Here is a 13,594-nt window from a genome sequence, read left to right on the forward strand (position 1 = left end):
GGTTCTCAGCAGGAAACCGATGGAATGCCTTCTCCGGGTAGGGAATGAGTCCTTACCCCAAGTGAAGGAGTTCAAGTACCTTGGGGTTTTGTTCGCAAGTGAGGGGACAATGGAGCGGGAGATTGGTCGGAGAATCGGCGCAGCGGGTGCATTACATTCGATTTATCGCACCGTTGTGACGAAAAGAGAGCTGAGCCAGAAGGCAAAGCTCTCGATCTACCGGTCAGTTTTCGTTCCTACCCTCACCTATGGTCATGAAGGCTGGGTCATGACCGAAAGAACGAGATCCAGGGTACAAGCGGCCGAAATGGGTTTCCTCAGGAGGGGGGCTGGCGTCTCCCTTAGAGATAGGGTGAGAAGCTCAGTCATCTGTGAGGAGCTTGGAGTAGAGCCGCTGCTCCTTCACGTCGAAAGGAGCCAGTTGAGGTGGTTCGGGCATCTGGTAAGGATGCCCCCTGGGTGCCTCCCTAGGGAGGTGTTCCAGGCACGTCCAGCTGGGAGGAGGCCTCGGGGAAGACCCAGGACTAGGTGGACGGATTATATCTCCAACCTGGCCTGGGAACGCCTTGGGATCCCCCAGTCGGAGCTGGTTAATGTGGCTCGGGAAAGGGAAGTTTGGGGTTCCCTGCTGGAGCTGCTCCCCCCGCGACCCGACACCGGATAAGCGGACGAAGATGGATGGATGGATGGATGGAGAATTTAAGACGATATCTAGCCTCATATATCGATGTCTTTATAATAGCCATATATTGCCTATATTGTCTGTCCCAAACCGAAACTGGGAGTTGGTTCCACAGGAGAGGAGCCTGATAGCTGAAGGCTCTGGCTGCCGTTTGACTTTTGGAGATTCTAGGAACCACAAGTAACTCTCCATTCTGGGAGCGCTAGTGGGGAATAATTTATATAAATAAAGAAGTTATAAAATTATGTTTCTGCATCTTTATGTCCATTAAAGACTTTACCTTGATCACTTGGCTGAACATGATTCAATTCAAAACCGTTCTTTTGAGATGACATGATTTAAAAGTTCTACTTTTATCTCTTTTATTTACTTTTGGTGCTGTTCTTATCAACATTTTAGCATTGTCTCAAAGCCTCTGTTCTCCAGCCTCTGTTTGAACAGTTTGTCTAGATAAGTTATCTTTGTGGGCCCATGTCTCCACCTTGTATTCATGTTGTGCAAGCTGTACTGAGTCGCTGGGCAGGGATTTGGCAGATAATTGCTGGTATTTGTGGAAAAGATGGCCTCTTTCTTCAGCAAAGAGATTTTTAACTTGAAGGTATTGTTGGAGAATTAAGCCTATGGCTGTGCTCTGTACTCCATCTCACTTCGAACTCTAGCAGAACTCACACTTTACACGCTCCACATTCCAAGTCTTTGGGCTTTGTGACTGTCTTCATTCTCATTATTCCAACTGAAGATGACTTTTAACTGCAGTGGCGTAATCTCCTCACACGGTCAGGACTTGTGCCCTATCCAGTAAGGTCAGACGAGCTCCCCCAGTCTTTTATTATGTATATAATCCGTTGAACGCGACGCGACTATCCAATAGACGTAGATCACAGGGGAGGCTGGGGGAAGGTCCTTTGTTGTAGACGTCCTACTACAAAAATGCTCAGGAAACTTTAGCGACACCACGCTTCAGTCGTGTCGCAAAAGTGGATCGTCAGCGTTAGTTGGTGAACTGCTGTAGCTGACCAACAATCGCATAAAGCCATACCTGATTCTGGCTATTTCATGCACTCTTCTGTTAAAATCAGAACTACAATCTAGTCTACATTTATGTCCAGAGATGGGTGGTCTGTGTTTCTTATCATGCCTGATCATCCGCTGCTGTCTTAGATAGCCAAGTTGCTGCAGCCTGGCTCTACAGCCTCTGCTGCCCACAGGCAAGCAGACAGGCCAGTTCCGGCTGATGCTTCACCAGCGGCTTCAAGCTCCATACAGCTGTGTAATTCACTTTAATATGATGCATCTATCTCTGGAGGGATGATGGGAGAGAGGGAGATAGAATGTTGTTTTCTATTGAGGAGATTACACTCAGGAGATGTCTCTGTACGTGTCAAAAAAGGGCATTTGATAGATTTTCAAGACAAGATGTTGAGTGTCGTGTTTGAGGAATTTTACACAGTAAGGGTTTTTAGGTCGTGAAGGACTAAATAATAAAGGGGGTGAAGGGCTTTATTTGCTTAAAATACATGATGCACTCAGTATGCTGTAAGGTGCTTTGTTCTGATTTATCATTTGATCAGTCTACCTGGTGAGCTCACTGATTCACTGAAATGTTGTCTTTATCCAAACGCCCACGGATATGCAGTGCAATGATACAGTATGTTCTTGTTGTCCGTGCATGTTTGTGTAAGTGTGTAGCAGAGTCCTTTCCCAGTATTTCTGATGACCTCAGATCTGCCCTTTCTTCCCTCTGGACACACACTCACAGCTGGCTCCTTTTTGTCAACGGCATGTTTCCCCTGCAGCTGGACTAATACACCACACATAACCGTACAGGAACACATACATCCTGCATGTTACACACACACACACACACACACACACACACACACACACACACACACACACACACACACACACACACACACACACACACAGTGATGTGCTTCTATGAAAGCAGTTATTGAAGTTGGTGCTGTTTCATTTACAGGGACATGAGACCACACAGCACTAATGAAAATACAAAGGAGACAAAGAACACTTAAAAACAATGTTAATACTGAATACTGATTCAGAAAAGCCCTACAAACAACACAGGCAGTGATACATTGGACAACACATTGGATAACATTTATAAGCTAGTCCCTGAGGAGGATGAATTATTCATTGCTGCTGAGTGGGCATTTGTTTACCTCTGTTCTTGGGTCAGTATCATCCTTCTGAATTTGGTATTTTCAAAAGCTCTGTATGGTCGGATGTCCCTGTAGCTAAAACGGCACTCGGCTTCAGTTACTGCTTTCATAGAAGCGCGCGCGTGCATGCGTGTGGTGTCTATAAAATGTCATAAAATGTGGATCAGTGTTTCCCAAAGCCCAAGATGACGTCCTGAAATGTCTTGTTTTGTCGACAAAGATACTCAGTTTACTGTCATAGCGGAGTGTAAAAAATAAAATAAAAATCACATTTAAGAAGCTGGAATCAGAGAATATTTACTTTTTTATTTTATAAAAAAAATACTCAAACCGATTAATCGATTATCAAAATAGTTGACGATTAGTTTAATAGTTGACAACTTACTGATTAATCGAATAATCTTGCAGCTCGTGTGTGTGTGTGTGTGTGTGATAGGGTTGTAGACTATAATACATTGAGGTCACATCCAGCAGGGAATGCTGATAGCTTACTCCTCTGTTATTGCACACACACAGAGGGAGCTCTCACTGCTGCTCTGCCGCCGACACCGGCAGCCCTGCAGCACTAGTCTACATTTCAGTGGAGGAGGAAGAAAAATATGGTGATGTCATATGTCTCTCTCTCTCTCTCTCTCTCTCGTCCTCCTGTCAGAGGCTGTGTTGTGAATGTAATGGTGCTTTCTGCTACCCAAGCTACATGAGGTAGGTCCTCCATTCACCTCTCTGTGCTCTCTTGCACATGTGCATGCTGCATCAGCCCTGTTGCCTCCATGTGTCTGTGTTTGTGTGGTTAAACATCGCCTGCACTTGATCAGGATAAAAGTCTGTTTATGTTCCTGAGTGAATAATCTCACTCTTGAGGCTTCTTTCGGCTGTTTTCATGCTGTGTATGTGTGTGTAGCAAGGCTCCATTAGGGTAGCAGATGCTAACACATTGAGGTCACATCACACTACAGCCTGATGATGTGTCCTGATACCGGGGTAGCTACCGAGAATTTGTCTCGGGGTGACCGTCGGCAGATTGCTGTCGAAAAACCCAAGGCTGAGACGAGGAGGTGATTTCATATTCGTCCAGCTACTGCTGGCAGATCACGTAGAGATGATGATTTCGATCCCGTCTTCCAGTTTGCCCCCCCCCCCCTGTTCACTTTATTCTTAAAAGGTTATTTTTGGGTCACAGGAATGTTGTCTTGCCGCTGTAACTTTTGTCCTTTTTAACTTCCTTGTGATGTCCACAAATCCTTTAAAATGCACAATAATAATAACGATCTTCAGGCGGAATGTGCTAACATCTCATCCTCCCATCTTTTCTCTCTTTCCTGTTATGTAAGAGGTATCACACACACAGAAGCAGACACATGCTATTCAGCTCGGGCTGTGTGCGTCATACACATTTTCACTGTGCAGCTCTGTAGTGGAGCTGTGGCTCCCTCTGTTCTCTCTGATTTTCCTCTCTGTAGCAGGGATTGTTTTGTGCTGTTCGTTATGGTCCAACAGTCGGATAGAAAGCCGAGCAGCCGCAGTGTTTCTCCTATAAAGGGATGGAACACTCCGAGGTCACCACAGTCTCCTTGACACCACAGGAGTTCAGACCTTTTCATCGAGCTCATCAGCATTCCATGCACCTGTCGCTATGGTGGATCAGATATGTGGATGTTGGCGAGCGCCGAGTCACCTTGCATTTTAGCGTAATACAGTTTTGATTTTGCAAGGTGACACACTTGCTGCTGGTGCTCCACATGCCATTCTCCCACAATAAGGGATTATATTGTAGGGATATTCCCTATAGAAAGATTCTCGGTCATGTGGGAAACTTTGCTGTCAGAGATATTAAAGCATCACAGGAGCACTGTTTCAGTGGCAAGGGCTGGGAGATATCTAATCAGTTTGTGATCAAACCATGGACGGAAGTGTAGCAGCAGATGCTTTCCTAACAGCTATTATTAAGGATGAGCTGTACAAAGATGAACTAGAAACGTTAAATTCATTATAAACATGTTAAAAGACACGTCTGGTGATATTCTATATTTCTCTTATTGTCAACATATCCCCCAAAATGACCAAAACAATTAATGTATCCTACTAACAATTATTGTTTGTGTATTCAAAGCTTGATGTATCTTATTCCTCTGAGCCATAGAGCTTCACTGTTGTCCAAAAAATATTGAAAGCACATCAATTAACCAATACTGTTGCACTGGGTGACATGTTCCATCGGAAGCACACACACTGTAGTTTATTTCGGCTCAGTCCCACAAACACCGTCCTGCTGCTGGAAATACTCACTACAGCGCCACATGTGTATTAATCTGCTGCTGAAAATAGTCACCAGGACATGAGCTTGAACGTCCTGTTAAAGTATTATTTTCCAAATACTGCCTTGCCCAGCTGTTTGACATTTTTTGGCCTCTTGGAAAATTATTTTTAACCGATATATCATTATTACATTACATCTCATTTAGCTGATGTGTTTATCCAAAGCAACTTATCAGAACTCTCCCAGTATTGATATCGGCATTGGCCTTAAAAATCAGTATTGATCAGGCTCTACTGTTTACATTTGGATTCAGTGAAGTAAAAAAGACATATGTTTACTGACACACCTGTCATTTTGGGTGCTGAAATGAAATAGATTAGAAATCATGCCCATCCAGCACAAACTGGCATGGTGCAAGTCAGGATTTGAAGGACACCCTTGTCTCTCTTAAAGGTCCCATGGCATGAAAATTTCACCTTTTATGAGGTTTTTCAACATTAATATGCGTTCCCCCTGCCTGCCTATGGTCCCCCAGTAGCTAGAAATGGTGATAGGTGTAAACCGAGCCCTGGGTATCCTGCTTCACCTTTGAGAAAATGAAAGCTCAGATGGGCCGATCTGGAATCTTCTCCTTATGAGGTCATAAGGAGCAAGATTACCTCCCCTTTCTCTGCTTTGCCCACCCAGATAATTTGGCCCTTCCATGAGAGAGAGACATCATGGCTTTCAAATGAGCAAAGTGGCAGTTGGTCAAGGCCCCCCCCCCCCTCCACCTTGCCCAGACACAGAAATGGCACATACTAAGGAAAGCTCATTGTGGGACTGGCTCTAGTGGCTGTAATTCTGCACAAAGGCTAAATTTCGGGAAAGAAACTTCAGATACAGTATTAGGGGACCACTAAGGCCTATATAAAAGCATCCAAATAGCACCATGTCATGGGACCTTTTAAAGGTTGGAGCCAACAGTACTTTTATAGAAAGTAGGGAAATAACCCAAAGACTATTTTTCCACATTTCCTCAAGTTATTTCTGGTGAGATTTGGCTCAACTGAAGCCAGCGCAAGGCTTCCAAGTGAGTCAACCTGCCTCATAAAAGACTGTTGTCATATTATTTCTGCCTTCTGGGTGTACAGGATACACTCTCCAGCCAAACCTTCAGGGTGCTCCCAGATGCTTAATGTGGAGGGGACAGAAATTATGTAAAGGCATCTTTATGAAAACGGGATCTATTCAGGGATGAGATTTAATCTGTGCTACAGGAATGGCTGCCAGATGATATTTCTGCAATATTGTGAGATCTGCTGGTCTCTATTTTGTTTCTAAACCGTAGAGTTATCTGTAATTGTTTTGTCCTACATTGTGTCTTCATTGAAAGTAATCCTACTTCTTGCATGAGTCTCTGTATTCCTACATGACATGTGCAGTATCAGATTTCTATAGATTTTTTTCACGGAAATTAATATTTCTATGTCGGGGGGGGGGGAGGGTTAAAAGTGATTTCTATTCTGGTGAAACAGTGTTGGATTCTCTGTGGCCTAGCAAGGCAATGCTTTCCCTCTGCTTACATGGTTGATTAATATTTCTCACTCCCTGACCTACATGGATTAATTCTGTTTAAAGATGTCTCCCCCTGAGCACAGCACCAAACTGGGACAGGCAGAAGATTCTATTGGACCACACGACTTGCGACATTTCCATAGAGAGCATTCTTTTACGTTTTTAAAGTTTGTCCATCAGCCTCTCATTCCTGACAAGCTGACACTTGTAGTATAGTATCATGTTTCATATGTCTCTACAGGAAATTAAATCTAGCCTGCTTGGGCTATTTTATCTTTAAAAAACCCCGATGCCAAGTACATTTCAGCGCTGTCTGTAATGTATATGAGCTCAAAGGAGGTGAAGTGGTGATGGCTGTTTCCAATTGTAATAATTAGCTGTAATTTGTGTTTGTAGAGTGATTTGCACAGAAGATGCACTTTTCTACGTAGGTGTTCAGATTTCCAAAAAAACTTGCCAGGGGCTGTGTTGGTGAGGACATGAAATATAATTCTAGTTTGTGCAATAGTTAGCAAATGATAGCCTGTGAACACGCTAAACTAAGACGTTGACCATGGTAAACATCAGCATGTTAGCATTGTCACTGTGAGCTTGTTAGCATGCCAAAGTACAGCCTCACAGAGCCGCTAGTATGGCTGTAGACCTTTTTGTTAAGCAATAGTATTCAGCCATTTGCTCCCAGGCAGAGCATGTGGTGAGTCATGCCCTTCTTTCCCATAGTTGGTCCTGTCACGCCCCAGATTGAGCTTGAGTCATGTTGATATTGTAAGTCTTGATAAAACTTAGCCTGAGGCTGAAGTATCTGGCATCTGTGGAGCCAGCACAGTCAAAGAAGCAGGCAGTCAGCAATGTATTAGCAAACAGTGGTGATATTTTAGGCTGGTTTGGTGTTATGGGCAACATTCAGAAATAGAATCAAGTCATCGTTTATTTATATAGCACATTTCAACAGAGGATTTCAGCATGTACACAGGATGAGAAACTCACAATATATGATATATTAAACAACTGCACAGATTCGGAACTTTTCCTTTTGAACATCTTGAAAATGAAGCCTTTGCTGTGAGAGATTGCTGTTAGAATCCTAAAAGCTCGGTCATCACTGAGCACGGGTGGAGGTAATAGAGTAGAGACCTTGTTTAGAAATTATCGGAGTGGCTGGCAGTCGCTTCAAGGAGAGTTTGAATCCTCAGACATAAACCGAAATCACAATTGTCTGTGCTTGGTTTGCTGTTTGAATTTTCTTACTGAAGTGGGCAACATATCCGGGACCAACATGGGACATTGTTTCAATCTCATGCTTTGCTTTTATCAGTCATCTATGAGCATCGTGGCACACGCTGTATGTCTCACTTAACCACTAACACATTTCCCCAAACACTCAGCAGTGATGGGCCTCTATAGATCTGCCTCTCTGGCTGTCAGAGAGCTGCCTCGCCTTTTGAGAGTGGACAGCAACATCACTACAATCAGCTTAGGCTCCTGAAATGATTGCTGTGCTTGCCCGCCCTTAGGCTGAGCTCTACTGTTAATCCAAAAACAATCTGCAGATCTAAACATATATTTTTCTGGTTCTCATAAGCGTCAAACAGAGCATTTTCTGTTATGTATTTTTTTTTTTGTAAAACATCCTGATTTTAAAAACAAACTTAAATGCATCACATTTTGTTATGTGTAATATTTGTCAAACTACAGTTAGTGAAGACCTAATTGAAAATTGACTCATATTCAAAACTGCTAAATTATAAGGTTTATGTACTGTATATATTTTTTACTTATTATTATTATATTCCAAGCCAGCATTAAGACTCAGAGGTATATGACATAAATTACCTCTGAGGGGGTTCAGTTGTACTTAATGCCAGGGATTCTGTGTCTGGTATTGTCTCATATAATCCACTTAGCCATCATAGCCTTTGTCTCTCAAAATATGCAGCACAAAAAAAGGTGAAAAAGGTTTTGGTTTCCCTCAGTCCAAGTTTCTTGTGGCACTGGTTCTGTTCAGCAAGACTGAGATCATGTTCAAGATGTGATGGCTATTTTTGCTGCCAGTGATGCATATCAACACATCCTATTATTGTTGTTATTATTAGCAGGGTGCGTGGGATTTTCTATATATCCCTGCCTCTGCTGAATTATTTTCTAGAGACAAAATGTATCTCTCCCCCCCCCCCCTATTTTAAACTAAGTAAAGCGCTGTAACGTGAATAATAATAAATATGTGTTTTGGCATGCCTGGTCAAGTGGCTCTATCTATGGTATTGGAAGGGGGATTTAATTCCACAATGTTTGCACCCCGATTATTAGTATTAATGAACTGGAGTGTAAATCGGAAAATTTGTGAACTACAAACATCCAACAGGTTCCCTGCCATCTGTTGGATCTGTGGAGAAACCCCTCAGCCGGTGTTTCCGGCTTTGTTTTGGGGCCACTGCCAAGCCACAAGTTTAGGATTCCGTGTGCGTTTGCCCTCTATCTTTGGCAATGATTCACAGCTCTTAGCTGACAGACTGCTGTGGTCCGGCTGAAACACATTATGTGCCAGCTTGTGAGTAGGGGCAGAGTGTCAGTAAAGTGTGGGAGAAAGTGAAGACAATAGAGTCATAGCAGAGACCATTGTTTATTAAGTGAAGCAGAGTCTCCAACGTGCCCAAAGTCACAGTTTTGTATGAAAATGATAAAGGATTAATAGATAATAATTATAGGCACTAATAATTAGACAGTAAAATAGCAAGATAAGAGTAAAGACATTCAATTCAATTTTATTGAGTTCTAGACCACACTATGATTTACAAAGACCCAACAATTTCCCACGAGCATGCATTTGGTGCGACAGGGGTGAGGAAAAACTTCCTTTTTACAAACAGAAACCTCAGACGGACCCAGGCTCTTGGTGGGCGGCCATCTGCCGCTGCCGGTTGGGACACGGAGACGCTGATACAAATACATGATATGAGTCATAACAATCATAGCGGTTGGTATCATGTGCCGTGGCACCTATAGTAACAGTAAACATAATCGAACTATGACTAGAAATAATAGTAGGTGTAGCAGTGCAGGGCGTCGAGCAGGAACACAGCAGCAGCTGCCAGTGCAGGGCGGGATGACATACTAGCAGCTCTGTGTACTTAGGCACAGCAGTGCTTTGAGCTAAATGCTAACATGCTTACAATGACAATGTTACCATGCTGATAATGTGTCGCGACCACCCAGTAACTATAACCATACATAGTTTCAGCGCTCCTGTGACATCACACTGTCGCGCGACAGGGAATGGCGAGTATACCGCTCGCTTTAGAATGTCAACTAAATACAAAAAAAATGACCTATTTAATTTATCTCTAGACCCAGAGATAAGATAGGACACTATGTAGCTGCCCCAGAGGGACACTCAGTTGTCATTGCTACAACTTCAGAGACAGTATAATATCAGTAAAAGTTGACAAAGAATGAAACAGAACATGTTCTACCTCCCTTTACACTGCTACAAAACATCCCATGTGTTCATTTTTGTGTTGTTGTCACACCTCAGCTGTGTGGCTGCTGCTCCAGGCTGAGTCACGGACTGATTGCTGAAGCCAGTTTTGAGAAAGAGTGGAAAGCATCTGTCTCAGCGTGACGGGTCCTTGGGAGTCGGGGCCAGATGAAGTGTGTGTGCTGGCTGGAACCAAGAGGCTGTTGGAGCGCTGGAGCGTTACATTAGTAGAATGACTGGTGGGGGGGGGGGGATTTGGTGACCTTCTCTTTGTCAGGATGTCCTCTTGTCCTCTGTCTCATATGGGCCCTTTCACAGCAGCCATTTTGACATGTTGTCATCGCAGGGCAAACACGGGAGATTTAGACAGGTTAATTATGGTCCCGTTCCAGTTAGCAGGGCCTGCATGCTAGCTCATACCAGGGCCCTGGCCCACCTAAATGGAACATGGCCCGAATTAGTGTTATTTATTATACCTGTATTTGCCCTGCAATACCGTGTGAAAATGGATGCTTTAAAAAAGGCCTATTACGCACTATTTAGCTGTGTTCGAAACCGTTCCCTATCACGGAGATAGTGCACTATATAGTTTGTTCGCCATTTTGTAGTGGTGTTCAAATTCTCTGATGTTAATTTCATTCACTATATAGTCCACTATAAAATACCCACAATGCACAGCTAATTTGAGTGTACATACGATGTACCCTACATTTAACTCCTGTATACCACAATGCAACGCAGCCGTGTTTTCCCGGCGGAGAAGAAGAAGCAGAAGTCACCGCGAAAACTGAAAAGAAAAAATGTAACATGCAACATATATACAACCTTTTACTTTCCTCCTGGGTGCTCGGTTTGTTTCAGAGACGTATTAGACGTATTATTGTTTCGGTTTGTTAAATGATACTGGGCGCGCCCACCTCCGTCATGCAAACAACGGGCGCAAGACACACAACGATGTGTTTTCAGTGAGTGTCCGAAATCTCGTTTGGTCGTTCCCTATATAGTTCACTATTTAATAAACGCTATATAGGGAATAGTGAGTCAGTGAATGAGGGAGCGGATTCGAACACAGCTTTTGTCTCTCAAGAGTCTCCTAAAGCGGCTTCCTTCCTGGTACCTTCCTTCTCCTACCTTCTTGGCACCTCTCTGAGAAAACTTGTGATACTTATATTGGGAAAAGCTGCCTACCTGTTTCCTAAATGCTACTATAAACAAAACATAGACCAAAGCAAATATATACCACATAAACATGATGTGTAGAATAGAATTTCATAGAAACACTGTAATGATTTGAACCTCAACAGAATGGAGTACCGCCTTGGAATCCTGCTTTCTTGGAGTCCTGCTTTCACAGTGCTGGTTCTCAGTACAATACCACCATAGTGTGGTAATCTGGATCCCTACTACACCCCACTTTCTTTTATCGCTTGGCTGTGGCTTTCATGACAATTCGAACTTGAAAGAACTTTTTCCTGTGTGCCCATAAGTGATTTATGGCAGTGTTTCAGATCTCTGATTGGTCTGGGTGAGATTGCCCTTTCTCGTGATCAAATTGCTGGCCTCTCAGTGCAGTGGATTAAGACAAACCAAATGATGTATTTTTTATTTTTATTTATTTAGGAAAGCTTTTTTTTTTCACCACTGCTTTGTTCACAATCGTTGACTAAATCCAAAGTCATCTACTCGAGGCCACTGCGTAGTGCAACTGAAGCATTTTACCGCCATGTTCCAATGTTAAAAGCTACACCGACTCTCGCCCAGAGTGCTAAGTCACCTTCCCATTAGCTTCTTTATTAATGCATGAGTTACAGTGTTTACGTTTCTACAGCTCAATTACTAATTGAGCCAACTTAACACATTTTGCTCCTGTTTACAACATATGACAAGGAGAGGACAGAGTTTTTTTTCTTCCTACAATCCTTGCATCTGCAGTGTCAACCCTTAAGTCATAGTATTTTATCCAGTGGCCTCCTGTGGATGCATAGGCCCTGATAAGGTGTAATCTCAGTTGGGACCGCAGGGATCATACCTTTCAATTATCCACACAAAACACAGCAATCAGCATTAGTGGCTGCCTCCCATAATCTTAAAAGCATTTTTAGGACAACCACGTGTTGGCAGGCAGCTGCTCCTCACAAAATAATCTCCTCGAAAGCATAGAGTGTAATTAACAGATGGTCCCACTTGTTCGTGAACTCATGTTGAGGGTTAAGTGTAACGTTAGTTTTAGTGGCGTTACAGTTGTGGACAGTGGGGTTAGGCCACGGATCACGGAAAATGCTTTTAAGCAGTTGTTTGTGTGTGTTTGTTGTTTCTCTGTGCGTTAGAGATTGTGTGTGTTACATGTTCTCAATATCCCTTTGTTATCCCCTCTTGGTCAAGCTGATGAGTCTTAATTGTTTTGCAACTTTTTATTTCTTGAAAAGCTATAATACAGTCAGAACTTTGTTTTAGAACTTGGACCAGGTCTGGGTTATGCTGGTATCGCACTACTCAGTTTTGTCTTTTGAGTACTTGTGATGTAGTGGAGTGGTTACTGCATATGGAATGGATTGAATCCATGGTATTTAAGAGCATGATAATATAAATGTCTTTCTGTGTGTGCTCAAAGGCTTGTGTCTTTTTCTTGTGTTTCACATTAAGTCCCACCGCTGCTTTGATTTGTCACCGTGTTTTATTAGATAAGTGGCTTTTCTTTCTTCTGCAGAGTCTAGTGTTTTCACATCGGAGTGTGTATTAAATCTGAGTTAGAGGATATGAACAGCTGAGTCAAAGACATACCTGCTCTCAACTTTTCATGTAACATCATGCCCATCATATACAAGGAGTAGTAGGGTCAAATTACTATGGATTCATTAAATAACCTACAGCAGGTACCCTCACTAATGTAGCCTTGAGTAACTCCCCAGCGGGTCAGTGGAGCGGCCGAGTGGCAGCCAGCAGAAACTTTCCCTGGATAGATAAAGGTTAAACTCAGTATCATGCTTTTTTTTTAAGGCCTCTCTGGGGAAAGGAGCTGACAGGCTGGCTGATCCTCCATCCTCCCCTGCTTGCACTATAAACAAGCTGTTTATTAAAGGCCCGGAGCTGCAGCCCCTTAAGGTGCATTTTGACACAGGTTCTGAGGTCTTTTTAAGTCCCACAGTTTAGTGTGCCTGCCAGTTTCATCATTTCAAAAAGGTTCCTGCTGCATTACTATACAATGACAGAAATGAGGGTGCTTCTGTATTGGAAAACCATTAGTGCAGCCTGTTTGTTCTGTAATGTGAAAGATAAGTATGTGTGATGTTGCAGATAAGTCCTATCTTGCAAACTAGCCTTCCCACATGAGGTTAAAGTGCACTTTAAAAAATCTGTGCTTTTCCAAGCCAGAACTGCTTTCAAAACAACTGAGGGGACTGCATTTTGAACATATTGTACTAAGAACCTATACATACAAA

At 43.0% G+C, this 13,594-nt stretch overlaps 1 protein-coding gene across 6 annotated transcripts in view; it reads left to right on the top strand.

Moving 5' to 3' along the window:
• Positions 1 to 13,594, top strand: part of osbpl8 (oxysterol binding protein-like 8) — a 100,372-nt gene that overhangs the window by 13,098 nt on the left and 73,680 nt on the right. The window contains exon 2 of one of the 6 annotated variants that reach the window (XM_039792120.1): positions 3,518 to 3,567. The exons of the other annotated variants lie outside the window; for them this stretch is intronic. The gene's annotated coding sequence lies outside the window, so the exon portion shown is untranslated. The remainder of the gene's footprint in view (positions 1 to 3,517; positions 3,568 to 13,594) is intronic. 6 annotated transcript variants of the gene reach the window in all.

Source organism: Perca fluviatilis, chromosome 23, assembly GCF_010015445.1.
Source record: "Perca fluviatilis chromosome 23, GENO_Pfluv_1.0, whole genome shotgun sequence".
In the NCBI taxonomy this organism is placed as follows: domain Eukaryota; kingdom Metazoa; phylum Chordata; class Actinopteri; order Perciformes; family Percidae; genus Perca; species Perca fluviatilis.